We start from the raw sequence: 24333 nt of genomic DNA, 5'->3' as shown, positions 1-24333 counted from the left end.
TCAGGCCTACCACTGATGTATTGTTTGCAAACTAAATGATGGTGTTGGAGTCATACCTGGCCACACAGTTGTGTGTGAACAGGGATTACAGGAGGGGACTGAGCACGCACCCCTGAGGGGCTCCGGTACTGAGGATCAGCGAGGCAGATGTGTTGCTACCTACCCTCCGTCAGGAAGACCAGGATCCAGTTGCAGAGAGAGGTGTTTAGTCCCAGGATCTTTACCTTATTGATGAGCTTTGAGGGTTTTATGGTGTTGAACACTGAGCTGTCATCAATGAATAACATTCTCATGTAGGTGTTCCTTTTGGGCGGGATGCAAATTGGAATGGTTCTAGGGTTTCTGGGATAATGGTGTTGATGTGAGCCATTACCAGCCTTTCAAAGCACTTCATGGCTCAGGACGTGAGTGCTATGGGTCTGTATTCCTTTAGGCAGGTTACCTTAGTGTTCTTGGGCACAGGGACTGTTTGAAACATATTTGTATTACAGACTCAATCAGGGACATGTTGAAAATGTCAGTGAAGACACCTGCCAGTTGGGCAGCACATGCCCGGAGCACACGTCCTGGTAATCCGTCTGGCCCCGCGGCCTTGTGAATGTTGACCTGTTTAAAGGTCTTACTCATGTCGGCTATGGAGAGAGTGATCACACAGTCGTCTGGAACAGCTGATGCTGTCATGCATGACTCAGTTTTGCTTGCCTCGAAGCTCGCGGCTGTGCTTCCCTTTGTAGTCTGTAATAGTTTGCAAGCCCTGCCACATAGGACGAGCGTCGGAGCCGGTGTAGTACAATTCAATCTGCCGGAGGGCATAGCAGGAATTCTTATAAACTTCTGGGTTAGAGTCCTGCACCTTGGAAGCGGTTGCTCTACCCTTTAGCTCAGTGTGAATGTTGCCTGTAATCCATGGCTTCTGATTGGGGTATGCACGTACAGTCACTTTTGGGACAACGTCCTAGATGCACTTATTGAGTTGTCGAGGGTGCAGCAAGTCAGCACCTCAGAAGTAAATGTCAGTTGGCTTTTCATAGCCGATCATTAAGACTATGTCTACTGGACAGGTAGCATGTCCAATGAACAGGTCAGGGTTCCATAGCCGCAGGCAGAACAGTTAAAACTGGAACAGCAGCACGGCCAGATGGACAGCAAGGAGTCATCATGCCAGCTAGTCCTGAGGCATGGTCCTAGGGCTCAGGTCAGAGAGAGAGCGAGAGAGAGCGAGAGAGAGCGAGAGAGAGAGAGAGAGCACAGGACACATTAAATACTGGAGGTTGAGACAGGAGGGGTCAGGAGACACTGTGGTCCCATCCGATGATACCCCCGAATAACATTTACATTTACATTTACATTTAAGTCATTTAGCAGACGCTCTTATCCAGAGCGACTTACAAATTGGTGCATTCACCTTATGACATCCAGTAGAACAGTCACTTTACAATAGTGCATCTAAATCTTAAAGGGGGGGGGGTGAGAAGGATTACTTATCCTATCCTAGGTATTCCTTAAAGAGGTGGGGTTTCAGGTGTCTCCGGAAGGTGGTGATTGACTCCGCTGTCCTGGCGTCGTGAGGGAGTTTGTTCCATCATTGGGGGGCCAGAGCAGCGAACAGTTTTGACTGGGCTGAGCGAGAACTGTACTTCCTCAGTGGTAGGGAGGCGAGCAGGCCAAACAGGCAGGATATAACCCCACCCATTTTGCCAAAGAACAGCCACCACACCACTAGAGGGATATCTTCAACCACCAACTTACCATCCTGAGACAAGGCCAAGGAAAGCCCATAAAGATCTCCGCCACGGCACAACCCAAGGGGGGGGGCGCCAACCCAGACAGGAAGGTCACTTCAGTGACTCTACCCACTCAAGTGACGCACCCCTCCTAGGGACGGCATGGAAGAGCACCAGTAAGCTAGTGACTCAGCCCCTGTATTAGGGTTAGAGGCAGAGTGGTGTACTCCTCAATGCAATCGGAAGAATTTCGGAAAATGTTCCAGTCTGTGATAGAAAAACAGTCCTGTAGTTTAGCATCTGCTTCATCTGACCACTTTTTTATAGACCAAGTCACTGGTTCAGGAGGATAGAATTGTGGTCAGATTTACCAAATGGATGGTGAGGGAGAGCTGTGTATGTGTCTATGTGTGTGAAGTTCAGGTGAACTAGATTTTTGCCCCTCTTGTTGAACATTTTACATGTTGATAGAAATTAGGTAAAACTGATTGAAGTTTCCCGGCATTGAAGTCCCGGTCCACTAGGAGTGCTGCCTCTGGATGAGTGGTTCCCTGTTTGCTTATTTCCTTATACAGATGACTGAGTGCGGTCTTAGTGCCAGCATTGGTCTGTGGTGGTAAATAAACAGCCACAAAAAGTATAGATGAAAACTCTCTTAGCAAGTAGTGTGGTCTACAGTTTATCATAAGACACTCTACTTCAGGCGAGCAAAATCTAGACTCCTTAGATTTCGTGCACCAGCTGTTTTTTACAAATATGCACAGACCGCTCCCTCTTGTCTCACCGGAGTGTGCTGTTCTATCTAGCCGGTGCAGTGTATATCCTGCTAGCTGAATATCCATGTCATCATTCAGCCACAATTCCGTGAAACATTAGCTGTTTCAGTTCTTGATGTCCCGTTGGTAGGATATTTGTGATAGTGCCTTGTCTAATTTATTGTCCAATGATTGTATGTTGGCGAGTGATATTGACGGTAATGGCAGCTTTCCCACTCACCTTCTCCGGATCCTTACGAGGCACCCCGCTCTGTGTCCTCTGTACCAGCGTCTCTTTCTCTTGCCAATAACGGGGATGACGGCCTTGTCGGGTGTTCGCAGTATATCCTGTGCTTCCTGCTCGTTGAAGAACAACTCGTTGTCTAATCCGAGGTGAGTGATCACTGTCCTGATATCCAGAAGCTCTTTTTTGCCTGTAAGATACAGTGGCAGAAATATTGTACAAAATACAAAATAACGCGAAAAAAAAAACATATAATAGCACAATTGGTTAGACGCCCATAAAACTGAGCCATTTTAGCCACTCCTGAGGCAGTGAGAGTATTGTCTGTGCTGTATGTGTTCTATACTATAGCAGGTATGTTTTTATACTGGACTTAACCAGGGCAGTATATCCTACCTCTCATTGGAAATGACAGTCTGGGAGAACAGGGAAATAGAGTAGGCTGCTTATCCTTCAGTTAAACCTGTTTTAAATCATCTGGATCAAGCTGACAGTCTTTGTAGTGATGTGTATTAGGGTATATGGGAGATTAAGTAAGGCTGATATGTACAGAGATGAGTGGTTGTACAGTACCACCCCTGGACTCTTTTGGTAAAGTATTAATGCATTTGGTGCTGCTATAGTACTGTACTTAACATGGTACATGCTCATCTTGCCAGTCCTTCTACTTCATTTTCTGAAATTGCGTCAAGAAGAGACAAGGAGAGCCTCTCCAAACCTAATCATCACGATTAACGATGAAAGCTATTTTTCCATTTGGGGATGACATTCTCATGTGGAGTTGATAGATCTTTTTCCACTCTAGATTCCAGTGTTTGTTTGAAGTCTTTGTCTATGTCTACTTGTCTCATTAGACTTAAATAAAATAATGGATTTTCTTCTTTCAAATGAACTGTTTACCCTTTTACTTTAAAATGTGTAACTACCCCTCGCTCTGTGAGACAACCTGCAATTACAATGGGCCGGCTATCCCTCATCCGTTTAGTGTTCTTTTCTATAACAAACCAAACCGTTAATCAGCCCAACAGATCAAAGAGTGACACTGCAAAATACTGTTAAATATTTAAATCCTCCACTATTGAAATCTTATTGCACATCAAAAGCATTTCACTTTATTTCCACAAGTCATTTTTGCTGGTAGATACAGAGGCATACACACAGATGCACACAAACTACAATTAAATACCCACAGATTTCTGTACATCTCTAATTCTATTTTAATTTCTGAGTACGCCTCTCATTTTGTGCAATTGAAATATGGGATGAGAAGTGCCAGCTTAGAAAGAGTAATTGATAAATGTGATTGTTTTATTTGAAGTTATTCGGCGATGACAAGTAACTTAAAAGTGCATTTCATTCATTAAGGGGAGTATGTCTCTCTGTGTGCTTTAGATCAAAGCTCTAAAGGCAATCAAATGCATAATATATGTAAAAAAGCATCTTTAAAAAACCCCACTGATTCCTGACTTTGATTTTGATATAATCAGCTTTGCAACAGAGTATATTATAAGCCTATGCAATCTCTTTCATGTAATTATTGAACATTTGAATTACAATCGCATAGGACCACTACTAAAAAGTATTCCTTTATTTAATACGGAAGAGAAAGACTGCAGGATCAGTTGACTGAGATAAATGAAGTACAATGTTATTTTCTACACAGGGTTCATGTAGTACTCGGTTAGTGTGAGGCTTCAGGCGTTGACCATTTGACTCTGTTCTTACTGAAGTGGAAAACACCTCAACATACACCTTGGCACTGAGCTCCATTAGAGTACATTACTTTTTCTACTTATGAGGTGAGGGCAAGGCCCACTCTAATTGGTCCTATTTAAATGTATAAACTTAGCCAATTAATAGCTGACACTGTGCTCCTGGCAGAGTAATTGGCTTTATCTTTCTGTGTTAAGTTGTTAAGTGTCTCTCAAGGAGGGGTGAGGAGCGGCAGGTCGGTGAACTAATTTCATTTTCACTGACTGTAAATTGGATCTACTACTAAGAGAGCTCAACTTCACAGTGGGCGTCTGATGAGACTCCCTATTTAGGGCCCATAGGGCTCTGGTCAAAAGTAGTGCACTATATATGGAATAGGGTGCCATTTAGGATGCAATCTACAACATGTACCCATGCAAATTAGTCAATAGGAACGATCCTCCAAAGATATTATTAATCTGGAAATTACAAAGAGAAAACAGCATCCAAAGGAAAGCTTTGACTCCCATTTGTGCGCCAGAGAGAGCAGTCTATTGTCGTGGGCTGATGCTACGTATTTGACTGGATCCTCAGTTGATGTAATAGGTTTATGTTGTGTATTGCACTTCCATGGCGCAGAGTGCTGGGAGCAATGATTTCCCCATGGATTGGAAGGGTTTTCATGAGGCAGGCAGATGGAGAAAATACTGTTGACATTAAACTGTTCCGCTTTTAAGGAATTGTTGTGACAAGGTGGAGCTCCCATCACTCGAAATAGCAGCTGGATAGCTACGGTTAACAGTGAGGCCCAAAGCTATATTTGTTTCCATCGAAACGGTGGCAAACTTTTTTTTTTAAATCTTTGTAATGAAGATGCTTCTGGCATTTTATGTTTACTTTAAATCTGCTGTCATTACAATGCTATTTCATTCTTACAAAATGAAACAATATACTGTACCAGACTACTACTGTTACCAATAATGTACTACTATATTATTTCTACTATTCTAAAGTATACTACTCCTACCACACTATATGGTACTATGATAAAACAATAATAATAATGCATTAATGTTCAATAAATAATAAATATTAGTAAATGATAAATAAAATACATGTCTGTGCAGTTGCTTTATAGAATGCAGTCCAGTGAAGTGAGAACAAACTGTGGGTAACTGATCGAGCCCTAGGGAGGCTCTACCTACAGTAGGTCTGTAAAGAAATGTCAGTGTGTGCTGGTCTCTGATGGGAAGTCAAATCAATGAGCTGGTCTAGGCTCATAATTACTGCTCCTAACACCTGAGTAAGGAGAAATCAATAAAGCCAAGTATACAAAGCAAGAGGAGTTGCCGCAGCGTTCGACACAAAGCAGACACACTTCATAAACCATACTCACTCGCTCAGCAGTCACAGCACAACTACAAATGCCCTCCTCACACTTAACAAACACACACACATGAATTTACACATAGTTATTGTTATAATTGACTCCAATGATGTGATTGAAAGTGACAACAAATGTAAAAAAAAAAGATAAATTAAGTAAAATAAATAAAATATATGCTTGATTTGGACATTTCTAAGTTTCCCATGCATAAGTTATCGATTTAGTAACGTATGTATAAAATAGCTGTTTCTAATTGTGCCTTTCTTTGCATTTTTGTCATTCCCTCTAGTGCAGAAATGTAAATGGTATGTACGCTATCGGCCAATATCCCATTCTAAAGCTACTGCTTTAAAGTTCTTCTAACATCCTTCCCAAGTAAAAAAGCCACATTACGCTTTAATGCAAACCTGTCACCCTCCTCTTCACTCTTCTCTTCTTCTCCTTTATTAAAAGTGCCTGTCTGATTGCTACTTTGCACGAGACTGAGACCTGGCAGATCTGGTTCTGAAATAATCATGACCATCGCTGTGCACTGTTGGGCTGCGTCTCAAATGGCAGCCGGCAACCTTTTCCCTATATAGTGCACTACTTTTGGTGTCCAGGGCCCATGGGGCTCAGATTAAAAGTAGTGCGCTATATAAGGAATAGGATACCATTTGGGACACTGATTCCTCTCACATCATCAGGACCTCACTAAGTGGAAGCAGGAAGCTGATTATGCTGCATATTATCCATCTGCTCACATTAATGTATGTATCTGCCCATCCCATCCACACAAGTAGTGTGCTCTTCCATGCTAAAACACAACTCCTCCACCACAAAGGAATAAATCATTGTAAATGCAATCCAAATCTCTTCATCCTTCTCTATTCTTCTGTTTCCTTCCGCATGCACAGATAGAGAATATAGCATCTGTGTGGGAGATAGGGGCTTGTCTGTCTGAACTGAGAGTAAGTAGCACAAAAGCACTATTGTTCAATCAGTTGGTGGTGGCACCCAATCCATAGCTGGTGGATAGATTCAGTGGTCCTGGTACTTTATGAAATACTTGAGGACAGCTTTTTCATTTGTCCTCCCCTGTCCACAGCCAGGCAATGTAACACTGGTAGAACGCATTGTTGAGAAGGGAACACATTTCTAAGGTACAGTAGTAGCGAACTGTTGTTTACAAGCACAGAGTTCAGGAGGGACACTACAGTATCTTGATATATTCAATTATATTCAAGACATAATATGAACTGGGAAACATTAATACAAACCCCAACATAAATATGTTGCCCTTCATTCTTCCTTTTGGCCAAGGATTCAATCAAAGGCACATTGTCGACAAATACACTGCTCAGCCGTCAATAAGCATTTTACAGACAATTTCCTTGGCATTCTTGGAGATCGCATTCACGGCAAACGCTACGGATCTCGGCATGAAGCGTAAATTGTCTTTCAATGGTCAAGTGCAGTGTGATTGGCGACAATGCACCTTTGATTGAATCCCAGACTTAGTGTGTGGTAATGATGACTAAACCTACAGTACGTAACATAAAGAGATGCGTCCGAGTTCTTGACAACTTGAGCATTAATGCTAACGACAGTTCTTCTGTAGGTGTACATAGTTAATATTTAAAATTATAATTTCCAATTAACAATGCAAATATACTACTAGCCCATTAGAATGAACTGTGTGACAAGGGAAACTGGTCTGTCTCGTTAAACTAATGGAATTAGCAGAGCTTTGTTAATCATGCATAATGAGTGACAATACTCTCAGGGTAACAATTAGTACTAAGGTAAGGGTTCTGCTGTCTGCTGTCACTGTCTTTTAGTAATGTGCTTAATCAACCGGGCTCAGCTTAATAATATCTAGTCTGTATGTCACTTCGGCTAGTAAGGTAACACTAAGCCAACTGGTATAATGCTTTATCATTTTTATAAGCGTGTACTGTATGAGTCTTCATAATGTCTTATTTTAATGGCTTACAGCTATTTGTAATGGGTTGAATATACAGATGTAGGATCTTAATTTGAGCCAGTTTGCTACAGCAGGAAAATAATTACAATTAACGGACATTTTTTGTAGGGGTCGGTACCCTTTTTGTAAGGGACAATCAAGTCCGAAATTTCAAAGTGGAAATAACAAACTTCAGAAGCCTTTTTAAACCTCAAATACAGTGCAGGTTTTACATGTCCTGCATTGCAACAGGGTATTCAAATGAACATCCTACGTCTGTATCTGTTATTTAGATTATTAATAGGTGATAATAAGACATTATAATGGGACATCATAATGCAATATAAGTGTTTGCATTAAGTGGACTAAAGGGTATTGAAAAACACAGTTGAGCCTTTTCAGACCAACATTTTTTATAATTGTATTACATAGGGTTCTATGTACATGTACATGTATTACAAGGGTGCTATATATGGGCTTACCAGTACCAACTTATATATGTCAACTTCTTTTAAATAAGTCTAGTACTTTTTAAAAAGCTTTGAATGCCTGTCTTCTTCTCCTTACCCTTGCACTGTGGCAGTAGTGCTACTCTCTTATAGAGGACATCTCCATTACTCAATGTCTGTGTTCAAAATGACACCTTATTCCCTATAAAGAGCACTACTTTGACCAGACCCCTTGGGCCCTGGTCAAACGTACTGCACTACATAGGGAATAAGGTGCCATTTGGGACATGCCCAATGAGAGGAAATTAGAGCCACAAATTATTAATCAGCTAACGCTAGCTAGTCAGTCAGTCAGTCAGTCAGTCAGTCAGTCAGTCAGCCATCAGCGGAAATAGAAAAGTGCTTACTGAGTTTTAATGTACTACGAAGGGCTTAAAGTGCACTTATTTATTTCAAAGGAAATATTTAACATGGCTGACTGCAGATATCTCCAAGTGAGCTGCTCTTAACAGCTGATGTGACTATTAAAACATCTAGAGATGAAAATGCTAACCTTGACAAATTATCACCATCTATTCAACGTCCATCCACACTCTCTTGCCCACCCCCAGAGCAGAGATGAGCGTACGAGGTATTTAATTCCACGACAGCACCAGTATACAGACAATACTCAAGGTGTGGAGAAATACCGGTCACTTGAAAATAACAGGCGTAAATACATAACCCGGCAAACAGTAACCAGTCATCAAGAACCATCATGAACAATCAATAAACACGCACACTAACATGTGGGAAACAGAGAGTTAAATAATGAACATGTAATTTGGGAATAGAAACCAGGTGTGTAGAAAACAAAGACAAAACAAATGGAACATGAAAAGTGGATCGGCGATGGCTAAAAGAACGGTGACGTCGACCGCCGAATGTCGCCTGGACAAGGAGAGGGACCGACTTCGGAGGAAGTCGTGACACAAGGTTGGCTTTTTTTTATTTTTTTCGTGAGGCAATCTGAAGCATCGAGTTGTAACCTATAGTAATTAGGTAATAAGTGTAAATACTTGTTGTCATCATTGATCCAGTTTGCCCATGAAAATATGTTGATAAAATCTACTTTTCCTTCAAATACAAACCCTGTCTCTATATGTGACAGCCATGCTTTAGGCGTCAGAGAGACAGAGAGACCCTTCCATCCCACACTGCTCTCGTCACGGCTCACCGCTCAGCGCCCATGGCATGCCCCGTCTCGCCTTCTCATTGACTTCCACCCAACACTGAAGGCCAGGGCCAAAATAATTTGTGTCTGTTCAATAAAACATTAAAGATCATCATGCCATGTCCTGCTCTCTTTTCCTCTCCTTCCCCCCGCTCTCCTCTTTTCCCCTCTCTCTCTCCCCCCTCTTCCCTCGCTCTCAAAGGTCTTGTTAATGTTTCAAAACTGCACATAAGACAGACCAGCCAGACGATTAATTTGAAAGATACCCACAGGGCACCTGCAGGATCTTTCTCTGGCTCTATGCGTCTTCTGTAGTGTTATTTCTGCTCTCCCTCTCGCTCTCTCCCTCCCTCTTCCTCACTCTCTATCTCTCTCTTCAGAAATCAGAGTGAAGGGGTGCAGGTTGGCAGGCCAGGCGAGGGGAGGGTAGGAAGGCGAGGGGGAGGGGGTGAAGGGTAAAAAGCCTACAAAGTGTACCCTGCAGTTAAAAAGAGCAGAACTCTTTTCAAAAACAGCCTTTTGATGTGTGAAATATGTTGAAGCAAAATGGGTTAAATGCTTTTAATGCAACAGCTTTTACTTGTAAGAGTGACGAGAGATTCAAAAAAGTCCACACTAAGTGGCAAATCAATTTTTCTTCAACTTTATGTTAATCTGACCTGTTTTTGGCCTTGTAGTCATTCCTAATGAGATCTGAAGACCACTTAGTTGTAATAGGCAGAGCTGATGCTTTCTCATTGATCAAAATCTGTATTAATGTTGGACATTCTGTGCCTTATAGGTTCTGGGTAGAGATATGGGCATAAAATTACATACAGAATCACTCTAATTCTATATTCTATATCCTGTCATTTATGGGATCTCTATGGTTCTATGGCTATGTGGTATTCTGTATTCTGTTATACAGTATCTATATTCTGTGTATAGTATCTATATTCACTCACTGTGCATATTAATAACACTTTTAGAGAATATACATACTTTGGTAAATACTTGGGTGCTAATAAATTCATTTGATTCCAAAAGGGGGAGAATCATCACTTTGGGAAGATGGACGACGTGTGCAATAAATAGTCATGTTGAGTTGCTATGATGTGCTTGCTGACTCGTGCAAAAGGCATCTTGACGAGTCAATTTAAGATGCACAAACTAATGAAGTGAAGAAGAAAAAAGCTTTTTTTATGCATTCAACGCCTCTCGGAGGCAGTCAATATCCTTAAAAAGTCGAATGATTTCTTATCAGGTCTTGAATGAACCGTAAAACCACCTTTTGAGTTATTGACATTTACACTTCTCTGAGCACAAAAACCATTTCCGTCTCTCTCTGAATTAAAGCTGACGGCTACTGGTTATTTCCAAAATGCTTTCCTTAAACCCTCCTTAGCGCTGAGCTATGAAAACCCAATACTGGGTGCATTCATTTCAGATAAATAGTTTACGCCCGGGTGAGTAAATGATTTATTTATTATACTCATTAATAATTTGATCAAAATATCCCAAAGCAGTTTTTGCCTCATTGTACATCATTTCTCTAAGTATGTCAGATGAGCCTCTCATTTATTTTCTAATCTCACACCATGTCTCTGTTGTAAATATGGATACTGGTCTTTCTACTTATTTATTTTACAGAGCTGATTTTAATATTTCATTTCTCAGCAGCAGAAATATCTATTTGTTTCTGAGAGGGAGCATGATACTATGAAATAAATATCAGAAACTATGCGTCACAGTACTTAGCATACTGGAAGGATATGAATGATTAAACAGGAACCATAACTTGTGCATGGAGCCAGGGCCTAATTTGGTATATGAGCAGTGCGAGAGGGCTTAGCTAGCGTTAAACTAAAACCCTCTATTTCAGCATATTTCTGAGGCTACAGTCAGAGGATAGTTTAGGCAGATCTGCAGGGTTGCAGGTTCAAACCATATGTTGAGAAATCTGCTGATATACCCTCAGGGTTAGCTATTTATTGTCAATCGCTTTGGTAAGCATGTCCTCTTGAGAACTGTATATGGGGCAAAATGCAGAGGGTTGGACAGATAGAGGGATGGAGAGATGAGGCGTGGACGTCTCAAATGGGTTATTGGGGTATTGAAGGCTTCTTAAAGCGTTAGTTATGCTCAGTCGCCTGACAAGAAATCAAATATTCCAATGATCTCTGCTGCACCTCAGTCTGATGTGTGATCAGTTAGGTCCCAGCAAGACGTCCAGCGTGGTGCTGTGGGTTGCAGGGTGCACCTGAGTTTGTCTATTTGACTATCCACTGCATAGGGATAAGGGGTAAATGCCATTCCTTCCACAACGTTTACCATCCAGACCTAAACAAGTAACATCAGGTACGTATATGTCCCAAATGACACCCTGTTCCCTATAAAGTGCACTACTTTTAACTAGGGGTCCTGGTCACAAGTAATGCACTATAAAGGGAATAGGGTACCACTTGGGATGCTACCATTGGGGAGATGGTTTTAGTGTCTCACACAGACGAGGGTGATGAGAAAAGGACATAAGTTTTACAAATATTTACATAATGTGTCATCACATAAGTCCATCATCATCAGGAGCAAAATATGTTAATGTCTGTGGTGAAAGATAGACAAGTAAATAACAATCTCAGTCATTATTTGCATGTAAATGTGTATCTCTGGCATATCTCTCAGGGATATTTGTCTAGTTGGAGTCTTATTCTGCTTTGCAGATAAGGCAGTGCTCATCGCCTCATCACAAGAGCTCTTGGAGCATTTGAACTGTACACAAAAGGTTAAATGTCAAGCATTTGAAGCAGTGGGCGCTCAGGGTGACTGGTGCAAGGAAGGAAGGAGGAAATTAATTATCCCTGTAAAGTACATTTTTATGGCAGGGAGAAACAGGCACGTATTGATTAATGAGCAGCTAACTGTTTGCTTGTTAGAATATCAATTTGTTTCGTGTAACAGGCAAGATAAGTCATTAAAATGGGTGAGAAGACCATTATCCAACAAAAGCGTAAAGGGAAGGAGAGAGAGGGAGGGATATGAGGGAGAGAGATTGAGAGAGGAGAGAGGGAGAAAGAGAGAAACAGAGAAAGATGAGAGACGGAGAGAGGGAGAGTGGGAGAGAGAGATGGTTAAAAACTGAGAGGGAGAAAGAGATATAGTGAAAGGTAGAGTGACAGAGTGAGAAAAACAAAGAGAGAGGGGTGTTACCCAGCAGTTGGTTCCTCTCCCAGGGTCGTGGTCTCGGGCCTGCCCCTGACGTCTGCTCCTCTCTCCGTCTCTCCACATCAAACCGCCACGCCTCGCCAATTAGCAATGCGGCAACAGCATTGAGGCCAAACACTCACCCTCTTTATTTATCTACTTAATGAATCTCCATCAACTCAGTAATTTCCCTCTAAAGGGACAAAGCTAGAGGGGACATGAGTGTTGTTAGAGACGAGAGGGAGGAATGGAGAAAGGGAGGAAAGAGAGAGGGAGAGATGGAGGGGGAGGTTATGATACATGGAAAAGGCATTCCCAGTATTTGACCAGAGCCCTAGGAGCTAGGGTGTCACCATGTACCCAAGGGTGCCATTTGGAACACAGCCATAGGTTACACCGTGGTGGGGTTACTGTTTTCTTTTCTCCAGTCTTGAACAGGTCTACTATGAACTCTTCTCCCTCAGTAACTGACTCCCTCCTAGACGTGCCTGATCCTGTCCTCTTGGCGTTCTAGTAGGAGTGCGGAAAGCATTCCCATCATGCACTTCTTTGATTATTTAAGACAGAGAGAATTGTGGGTATAAGGCTGCGGTGCTTTGGGAAAACACCAGGCAGGCCGGAGAACTCTCAAAGCTCTGCTCAATTATAATGGAGAATGGGGTGGAGGACGAGACAGGCCAGGGGTAGCCACAGGGGAGCATCCCTCTTCAGGCTAGACAATGTATACATATACATATATATGCAATTTAGCAGACACTTTTATCCAAAGCAAATTATTTTCACTTAAAGGCAGGCGTGCATATAAATGGGTATTCCCGGGAATCAAACCCACTATCTTGACGTTGCAAAAGCCATGCTCTACCAACTGAGCTACAGAGGCAGTACCCTGCCTGTTCTCATAGACTAGACATAACATGGTAAATGTAAATCCATGATACTCAAATTAGTATGATATATGTTACGTTTGGCACAGATGGTTACTTATGGAAAAATGGAAAGTAGGGTGGTTGGTCGGGGTGGATGGATGGGTGTATAAGGTGGACCAAAAAAAAGTAGGGTGGGGACAGATGGGCGGATAATGCAAACGTCTAGCAACCTAAAGGTTGCAAGTTCAAATCTCATCACAGACATCTTAAGCTAATTAGCAACTTTTCAACTACTAGCAACTACCTAGCATGTTAGCTAGCCCTAACATTAACCCTTTAGCCTAACTCCTAATCTTAACCCTTTTACACGGACACCCTAAAGTATTGTCAATGTAAATAGTCCGGGTGGCCATTTGATTATTGTACATTTTCAAATTTGTAACATTTAATACGAATTGTAATTCGTAACATATCATACGTTATGGATGATGGACATTCACAAATGAATACATACCATATGAAATGTAACATATCATATTAAATGGAGTGTCTCGGATTTAGGTACAGAATAATACGAAATGCTCTGAGACCAGGTTGAGGTATCAGGGACTGCCTGTGTCTACAGCCTGCAGTCTAACACTGTCTCACCTGCTGCCATCATTACTGTCTGGGAGACACCCCCTGCTATCTCCTCCTACTACCTCCTGCCATGTGTCCCAATGGCACCCTATCTCTATGTAGTGCACTACTACCCATAGGACTCTGGCCAAAAGCAGTGCACTAGGAGGCCGTGGTAAAAAGTAGTGCACTAAATATAAAATAGGTTAGGGAATAGAGAATAGGGTACTATTTGAGATTTAGCCCCTGTCACATCCTCCTGCTACTTCCTGTGCTGTCTTCCATATGAGGACCATCTCTGACAACAGTCATTCTCAAAAACAAGTTCTTGAGCCTATTCTGAAGAAGAAAAGAACATGGAATAAAAGGTAAGGAATTCCTCCCACCGGTTCCCTAGCCTCTGTATAACTTGTGTTTACCATAATACAACTGGATTAAAACTCATAGGATTCATAATACAATCCAGTGCGGCAGGAAATCAAAGTCTTATCTGGAATTGCCTGTATTTTTGGTAAAAACTCCCAGACAGACAATAACAAACCCTGTATCGCTTACAAGTTAATAAGCCATACCACTTGTGACCGGAGCATGTTTGTCTCTGTGTTGGGGCTCTCTCCTCTCCACAGCTAACCCACTGCTGACCACTCCACACGTCCAACACTGCAGGGGTGTTAGGCTACTAGTGCTGAGCGATTTTTTGGAGGTTGGTTTAGTTTGGGAAAAAAATCCCCCAAAATTTATAATTTTACAATTACAATCATTTTTTTTGTTGAATTGATGGTGGTGAGTGACTGCCCATTTCTATCACTTATTAGGTTATAACCATAATTTAATCACGTTACTTTACTTAAATATAATATTTTGGTGGTGTATGTCCTGGATGGCAGGAAGCTTGGCCCCAGTGATGTACTGGGCCGTACACACTAACTCTGTAGTGCCTTGCCATCGGATGCCGAGCAGTTGCCATAGCAGGCAGTGATGCAACCAGTCAGGATGCTCTCGATGGTGCAGCTGTAGAACCTTTTGAGGATCTGATGACCCATGCCAAATCTTTTCAGTCTACTGGGGGGGAATAGGTTTTGTCGTACCCTCTTCACGACTGTCTTAGTGTGTTTGGACCATGTTAGTTTGTTGGTCATGTGGACACCAAGGAACTTGAAGCTCTCAACCTGTTCCACTACAGTCCCGTCGATGAGAATGGTGGCTTGCTCGGTCCTCCTTTTCCTGTAGTCCACAATCATCTCCTGTGTCTTGATCATGTTGAGGGAGAGGTTGTTGTCCTGGCACCACATGACTAGGTCTCTGACCTCCTCCCTATAGGCTGTCTCATCGTTGTCGGTGATCAGGCCTACCACTGTTGTGTCATCGGCAAACCATTGGCAAACTTGATGATGGTGTTGGAGTCGTGCCTATATCACTCTTCCTCTCTGTGTCTGTCTACCCTACCGGCCACACAGGCTTGTCTGGCAAGAACCAATGAGAACAGGCAATTATAGGTGCAATGGATTCTGGTCTTTGTTTATTACAATGCTGACTTCGACAACATGTCCCAGAGAGAAATCTATCTAGAGAATTGGTACACATGTTAGTCAAATAGTTATTTAAAAAATGTGTTTAATCACTCAGCACTATAGGCTACTGCTACCTACATGGAACAATGTAGAGCCACCTTAAATAAGCTTTTACTTGAGCCCAAGCCCTCTGTGCAGCCCTGGATCATTATTTTGAGGCAGAAAAAATGAGTTTGACAGATGAACCAAGGCCACAGAGAGGCCCGGCATCACTCCGCCACATAACAAGCTCTCAGAAGAGATACAACACACACTCATTACCATGGCAACCTCCATCAAAACACACTTCCAGGGAGGATTTCTTTGTTTTGTTACGGGGAGGGGGGGGGGTGATGATTCTATTTGATGAGAACCTGAGCTGTGCGTTAGCTAGCGAGACAACACCAGGTTCAGGGGTATTAGCGCCTCAGCAGCGCCAGGCTTCTGTGCTGAGCTAAGTAGTCCAAGGCGAAGAAGGCTGCTCTCCAAACTGGGAATACTACAGCAGGATCAGGATCAGTGGAGGAGTCACAGTCATTTAATGGGGGAGTTATATTTAGGTGTGATATTACTGCAGGGATAGAAGAGGGTGGTGGAGGAAGGGGAATGTTAAATAGCGAAACTTCAAACCACCACCGACCAGGACAGACACTCTCACTCTCTCTCTCTCTCTCTCTTTCACTCTCTGCATTGTTCTCTCTCCCCTCTCTAACGACTCCTTCAACCTTCTCACCTTCCAGGCATCAGTGAGCGTACGTCTTCTGTTTTCTTAGATTAGCTTTGATTTGTCAGCAGACAGAGTGAAGAATGGTCATTATTGTACTGTAGGCCTGCTTATCGAAATACACAGCATAGATTAGATTTGATGGTGTACTGGCAACTTTCCGACATCCAGGTTCAATGTAACAATTCAGGCAGAAAGCTGGCCAGTGGACACAAGGGTCCTGAATTCTGTTCTATTCTATTATAATATGGGTCACGACTGTTGTCATGCCTGGATATAGCAGCTCTTTCTCTCCTCCATCCCTCTCCCTGTCCTCTATGTGCTCATAGCGTCAGATTGTCATCAGAAGTGACTGGGCTGGTATTACAGGGTCAGCCTGTGACTGCAGTTTAACCTTGTGTTTATTCTGCTCCTCTGTCCTCTCGGCCTGTATGCCATTCATCATGAATGTATCCCTCCATCCTCTCATTCCTTAAAGATGGAATCCTTAATGGTGAAACAGCCACGTCCGTTTGCAATATTAGATATGCGAACAACAAAAATGTTACTGCAAACACAACAAACACAGGTTTTTCCCCTTGGACATCATTGCACGCGTGATAGAAGAGCAGAATAAGTACTGAAATGTTGTTTTACTGTGCTGCGTGAGGCTCCTCAGCTTGGTGACGAAAACAATAACAGCAGTGGTGGGACGGCCAGTGGCACTGTTTCCCCCTACTGCGGATTCCATCTTTGGATTCCAGCATTGCAGTGAGAGGCTTCATGTGGCATGGCACTAAGTGTGGTGTAAAGGTGCGGTGTTCTATGCAGCTATCTGTCTGTTATATTTTAACATCTATTCATTTAATACAAAGACAAAATCCTCCATTACACTCTACACACGTGTGTGCAATTCGTTCACTTGTTTTTCTTCCACTAATGCAGCTCTAACTCCTCACTACATCATTAAACATTGACATTCATAACCCAGTAATGAAATCAGCTGCAGCGTCTTTGATTTGAAGTCTGGATGTGAAGGAAAAGAGCTTCTGAATCAATCAATCTATTCCATTTGTAAATCACGGCAAATAAATATTTTGGCCCCTGATAATAGGGGAGCTGGGCTAAATCAAAGTGTATAAATCATTTGTTTTCCACTGAACAACAAAATGACCTCTACATGCAACAATTTCAAATAAATAAAATCCTCAACAGTCTACACACAATATCCCATAATAACACAACAAAAACAGCTTTTTAGAAATGTTAGCAAATGTATAAAACATTAAAAACAGAAATACCTTATTTACATAAGTATTCAGACTCTTTGCTAAAAGACTCGAAATCTTAGGTGCCTCCTGTTTCCAGTGATCATCCTTGAGATGTTTCGTCAACTTGATTGGAGTCCACCTGTGGTAAATGCAATTGATTGGCCATGATTTGGAAAGGCAAACTACTGTCTATTCAAGGTCCCACATTTGAAAGTGCATGTCAGAGCAAAAATCGATGGTGCAGCTGTAGAACCTTTTGAGGATCTAAGGACCCATGCCAAATATTTTCAATCTCTTGAGGGGGAATAGTTTTTGTCGTACCCTATTCGTGACTGTCTTGGTGTGCTTGGACCATGTTAGTTTGGTGGTGATGTGGACATTAAGGAACTTGAAGCTCTCAACCTGCTCCACTACAGCCCCATCAATGAGAATGGGGGCATAATCTGTCCTCCTTTTCCTGTAGTCCACAATCATCTCCATTGTCTTGATCACATTGAGGGAGAGGATGTTGTCCTGGCACCACACGGCCAGGTCTCTGACCTCCTCCCTATAGGCTGTCTCATCGTTATCGGAGATCACGCCTACCACTGTTGTGTCATCGGCAAACTTAATGATGGTGTTGGTGTCGTGCCCGGCTGTGTAGTCATTCTTTATCTTTTTTTATTTTTTTATTTAACCTTTATTAACCAGGTAGGCTTTTTGAGAACAGGTTCTCATTTGCAACTGCGACCTGGCCAAGATAAAGCATAGCAGTGTGAACAGACAACACAGAGTTACACATGGAGTAAACAATTAACAAGTCAATAACACAGTAGAGAAAAAAAGGGGAGTCTATATACAATGTGTGCAAAAGGCATGAGGAGGTATGCGAATAATTACAATATTGCAGATTAACACTGGAGTGATAAATGATCAGATGATCCATGTACAGGTAGAGATATTGATGTGCAAAAGAGCAGAAAAGTAAATAAATAAAAACTGTGGGGATGAGGTAGGTGAAAATGGGTGGGCTATTTACCAATAGATTATGTACAGCTGCAGCGATCAGTTAGCTGCTCAGATAGCTGATATTTGAAGTTGGTGAGGGAGATAAAAGTCTCCAACTTCAGCGATTTTTGCAATTCGTTCCAGTCACAGGCAGCAGAGTACTGGAACGAAAGGCGGCCGAATGAGGTGTTGGCTTTAGGGATGATCAATGAGATACACCTGCTGGAGCGCGTGCTACGGATGGGTGTTGCCATCGTGACCAGTGAGCTGAGATAAGGCGGAGCTTTGCCTAGCATGGCCTTGTAGATGACCTGGAGCCAGTGGGTCTGGCGACGAATATGTAGCGAGGGCCAGCCGACTAGAGCATACAAGTCGCAGTGGTGGGTAGTATAAGGTGCTTTAGTGACAAAACTGATGGCACTGTGATAAACTGCATCCAGTTTGCTGAGAAGAGTGTTGGAAGCAATTTTGTAGATGACATCGCCGAAGTCGAGGATCGGTAGGATAGTCAGTTTTACTAGGGTAAGCTTGGCAGCGTGAGTGAAGGAGGCTTTGTTGTGGAATAGAAAGCCGACTCTTGATTTGATTTTCGATTGGAGATGTTTGATATGGGTCTGGAAGGAGAGTTTGCAGTCTAGCCAGACACCTAGGTACTTATAGGTGTTCACATATTCAAGGTCGGAACCATCCAGTGTGGTGATGCTAGTCGGGCAAGCGGGTGCAGGCAGCGATCGGTTGAAAAGCATGCATTTGGTTTTACTAGCGTTTAAGAGCAGTTGGAGGCCACGGAAGGAATGTTGTATGGCATTGAAGCTCGATTGGAGGTTAGATAGCACAGTGTCCAATGACGGGCCGAAAGTGTACAGAATGGTGTCAGAGGTGGATCAGGGAATCGCCCGCAGCAAGAGCAACATCATTGATATACACAGAGAAAAGAGTCGGCCTGAGAATTGAACCCCGTGGCACCCCCATAGAGACTGCCAGAGGACCGGACAACATGCCCTCCGATTTGACACACTGAACTCTGTCTGCAAAGTAATTGGTGAACCAGGCAAGGCAGTCACCCGAAAAACCGAGGCTACTGAGTCTGCCGATAAGAATATGGTGATTGACAGAGTCGAAAGCCTTGGCAAGGTCAATGAAGATGGCTGCACAGTACTGTCTTTTATCTATGGCGGTTATGATGTCGTTTAGTACCTTGAGTGTGGCTGAGGTGCACCCGTGACCGGCTCGGAAACCAGATTGCATAGCGGAGAAGGTACGGTGGGATTCGAGATGGTCAGTGACCTGTTTGTTGACTTGGCTTTCGAAGACCTTAGATAGGCAGGGCAGAATGGATATAGGTCTGTAACAGTTTGGGTCCAGGGTGTCTCCCCCTTTGAAGAGGGGGATGACTGCGGCAGCTTTCCAATCCTTGGGGATCTCAGACGATATGAAAGAGAGGTTGAACAGGCTGGTAATAGGGGTTGCAACAATGGCGGCGGATAGTTTCAGAAATAGAGGGTCCAGATTGTCAAGCCCAGCTGATTTATACGGGTCCAGGTTTTGCAGCTCTTTCAGAACATCTGCTATCTGGATTTGGGTAAAGGAGAACCTGGAGAGGCTTGGGCGAGGAGCTGCGGGGGGCCCGGAGCTGTTGGCCGAGGTAGGAGTAGCCAGGCAGAAGGCATGGCCAGCCGTTGAGAAATGCTTGTTGAAGTTTTCGATAATCATGGATTTGTCGGTGGTGACCATCTTCCCTAGCCTCAGTGCAGTGGGCACTGTACTCCCTACTGTACAGGGAGTACAGTAGGGGACTGAGCACGCACCCCTGAGGGCCTACCATGTTGAGGATCAGCGTGGCTGATGTGTTGTTGCCCACCCTTATCACCTGGGGGCGGTCCATCAGGAAGTCCAGGATCCAGTTGCAGAAGGGAGTGTTTAGTCCAAGGGTCCTTAGCTTAGTGGTTTTATGATGTTGAACTCTGAACTGTAGTCAGTGAATAGCATTCTCACATAGGTGTTCCTTTTGTCCAGGTGGGAAAGGCAATGTGGAGAGCAACAGAGATTGTTTCATCTGTGGATCCGTTAGGGCGGTATGCAAATTGGAGTGAGTCTAGGGTTTCTGGGATAATGGCGTTGATGTGAGCCATTCCAGCCTTTCAAAGCACTTCATGGCTACAGACATGAATGCTACGGGTCGTCAGTCATTTAGGCATGCTACCTTAGTGTTCTTGGGCACAGGGACTATCGTGGTGGTATGTTTGAAACATGTTGGTATTACAGACTCAGACAGGGAGAGGTTGAAAATGTCATTGAAGACACTTGCCAGTTGGTCAGCGCATGCTCAGAGTACACGTCCTGGTTGTCTGTCCCTGCGACCTTGTGAACGTTGACCGGTTTAAAGGTCTTACTCACATCGGCTGCGGAGAGCGTGATCACATAGTCGTCCGGAACAGCTGATGCTCTCATGCATGTTTCAGTGTTACTTGACTCGAAGCGAGCATAGAAGTATGCTCGTGTCACTGGGAAGCTCACAGCTGTGCTTCCCTTTGTAGTCTGTAATGGTTTGCAAGCCCTGCCACATAAGACGAGCGTCGGAGTTGGTGTAGTATTTTTCGGTCTTAGTCCTGTATTGATGCTTTGCCTGTTTGATGGTTCATCTGAGGGCATAGCGGGATTTCTTATAAGCTTAGAGTCCCTCTCCTTGAAAGCGACAGATCTACCCTTTAGCTCAGTGCGAATGTTGCCTGTAATCCATAGCTTCTGGTTGGGGTATGTATGTACAGTCACTGTGGGGACGACGTTATCGATGCACTTATTGATGAAGCCAGTGACTGATGTGGTGTACTCCTCAAAGCCATTGGAAGAATCCCGGAGCATGATCCAGTCTGACCACTTTTTTATTGACCGAATCACTGGTGCTTCCTGCCTGAATTTGTTGCTTGTTAGACGGAATCAGGAGGATATAATTATGATCAGATATGTCAAATGGAGGTTGAGGGAGAGCTTTGTACACATCTCTGCGTGTGGAGTAAAGGTGGTCTAGATTTTTTCCCCTCTGGTTGCACATTTAACATGCTGGTCAAGATTTGGTAAAACGGATTTAAGTTTCCTTGCAATAAAGTCCCTGGCCACTAGGAGTGCTGTCTCTGGATGAGCATTTTTCTGTTTGCTTATGGTGGTATACAGCTCATTGAATTCGCCTACGAATTCTCCGAAGGCAGCCCGACCTCTGCCCCCTTTTTCTCCATCTTCTCTTCACGCAAATGACTCGGGTTTGGGCCTGTTCCCGAGAAAGCAGTATATCCTTCACATCAGACACGTCAGACTCGTTAAAGCAAAAAGCTTCCTCCAGTTCGTGTTGAGTAATCGTTATTCTGATTTCCAGAAGTTATTTTCGGTCATAAGAGATGGTAGCAGCAACTTAATGTACAAAATAAGTTGAAAAATAAGTGACAAACAACGCTAAAAAACGAACAAAATAACACAGTTGGTTAGGAACACGCAAAACATCAGCCATCCTCTCTGGTGCCATTCTACAAATGCACTGTACCTTTAAAAAATGTAGGGGTGTGGATCAGAAAACTAGTCAGTATCTGGTGTAACAACCATTTGCCTCATGCCTTCACGTAGAGTTGATCAGGCTGTTGATTGGCTTGTGGAATTTTGTACCACTTCTCTTCAATGGCTGTGCAAAGTTGTTGGATATTGGGGGGAACTGGAACACGCTGTCGTACACGTGAATCCAGAGCATCCCAATCATGCTCAATGGGTAACATGTCTGGTGAGTATGCAGGCCATGGAAGAACTGGAACATTTTCAGCTTCCAGGAATTGTGTACAGATCCTCGCAACATGGAGCCGTGCATTACCATGCTGAAACATGAGGTGATGGGTTCGGATGAATTTCACAACGATGGGCCTCAGGATCTAGTCACGGTATCTCTGTGCATTGAAATTTCCATCGAAAAAATGCAATTGTGTTCATTTTCCATTGCTTATCCCTGCCCATGCCATAACCCTGCTGTCAACACAACGTTGACATCAGCAAACCGCTCACCCACATTACGCCATAAACGCTCTGTGGCATCTGACCCATACAGTTGAAACCGGGATTCATCCGTGAACAGCACACTGCTCTAGCGTGACAGTGGCTATTGAAGGTAAGCATTTGCCCACTGAAGTCGGTTACAATGCCGAACTGCAGTCAGGTCAAGACCCTGGTGAAGACGACGATCACGCAGATGAGATTCCCTGAGACAGTTTCTGACAGTCTGTACAGAAATTCTTTGGTTGTGCAAACCCACATTTTCATCAGCTGTCCAGGTGGCTGGTCTCAGACGATCCCACGGGTGAAGGTACAGCCAAAATCTCTACAACAATGTTGGAGGCGGCATATGGGAGAGAACTGAACATTCAATTCTCTGGCAATAGCTCAGTCAGCATGCCAGTTACACGCTCCCTCAAAACTTGAGACACCTGTAGCATTGTGTTGTGTGACAAAACTGCACATTTTAGAATAGCCTGTTATTGTCCGCGGCACAAGTTGCCCCTGTGTAATGACCCTGCTGTTTAATCAGCTTCTTGATATACGACATCTGTCAGTGGATGGATTATCTTGACGAAGGAGAAATGCTCACTAACAGGGACGTAAACATATTTCTGCACAAAATTGGAGAGAAATAAGATTTTTGTGCATATTGAATATTTCTGTCATCTTTTATTTCAACTCATGAAACATGTGACCAACATTTTACATGTTGCGGTTCTATTTTTGTTAAGTGTAATTAGCAGAGGTGGGAGAGGTGTGATACCGGTCTTTGTGGCTGCGCTCCTCTCCTCCTCATCTCCTCTCCGCCTCTCCTTCCTGAATATATGTCTGTTCTGCACAGAAGGGTTGGGGTTACAGATTTTTCAGTGATGCCTAGCTAATTGATACACACACACACGCGCGTGCACACACGAGCACACGCATGCACATGCACACACACGCACACGCACACACACACACACACACACACACACACACACACACACACACACACACACACACACACACACACACACACACACACACACACACACACACACACACACACACACACACACAGAGAGCAAACACTGAAACATGTAGCCTTGTATTAGAACAGTCAGTTAATTACACACCCTGACCTCAAGGCCTGGTTTGAAACACCCGTCCTTACAGGTTTGGTTGGTAAGTGAGGGCATTACGGGGGCATCTGGTGTTACAGGTCATGAATGGACCCTAAGTAATATCCCAGCAGGAGTCAAACAAACAGGAAAACAGTCAAGAATGACACACACACACGGACACACAGCTAGGAACAACACAAACACAGACATGCACACACGCACACACAGCCAGGAATGACACACACACATATGCACACACAGCCAGGAACGACATGAACACACACATATAAATAAATATAGTTTACTATGCTACCAATTACTTCACACTGGAAGAAGTTAACCTACACTAAAGCTACCCTTAAGACAAACATAGCTTACTTAACTAAAGTTACTTAGAAAAAGTACTTCCAGAAAGATTATTATATCTAAATCTGAAATGGCACAAACTACAAATTGCAAGACCAACTCAGTGGCCTTGTGGTTGGAGTGTCCGCCTTCAGATTGGAAGTTTGTGAATTCAATCCCTGGCAGAAGACTTTAAAAATGGGACCTGATGCATCTCTACTTGGCACTCAGCATTAAGAACATAGATTGAGGGTAAGACTAGAGTCCTG

Source organism: Oncorhynchus gorbuscha, linkage group LG15 (assembly GCF_021184085.1).
Source record: "Oncorhynchus gorbuscha isolate QuinsamMale2020 ecotype Even-year linkage group LG15, OgorEven_v1.0, whole genome shotgun sequence".
Classification (NCBI taxonomy): domain Eukaryota; kingdom Metazoa; phylum Chordata; class Actinopteri; order Salmoniformes; family Salmonidae; genus Oncorhynchus; species Oncorhynchus gorbuscha.
This window is presented reverse-complemented; position numbering follows the sequence as displayed.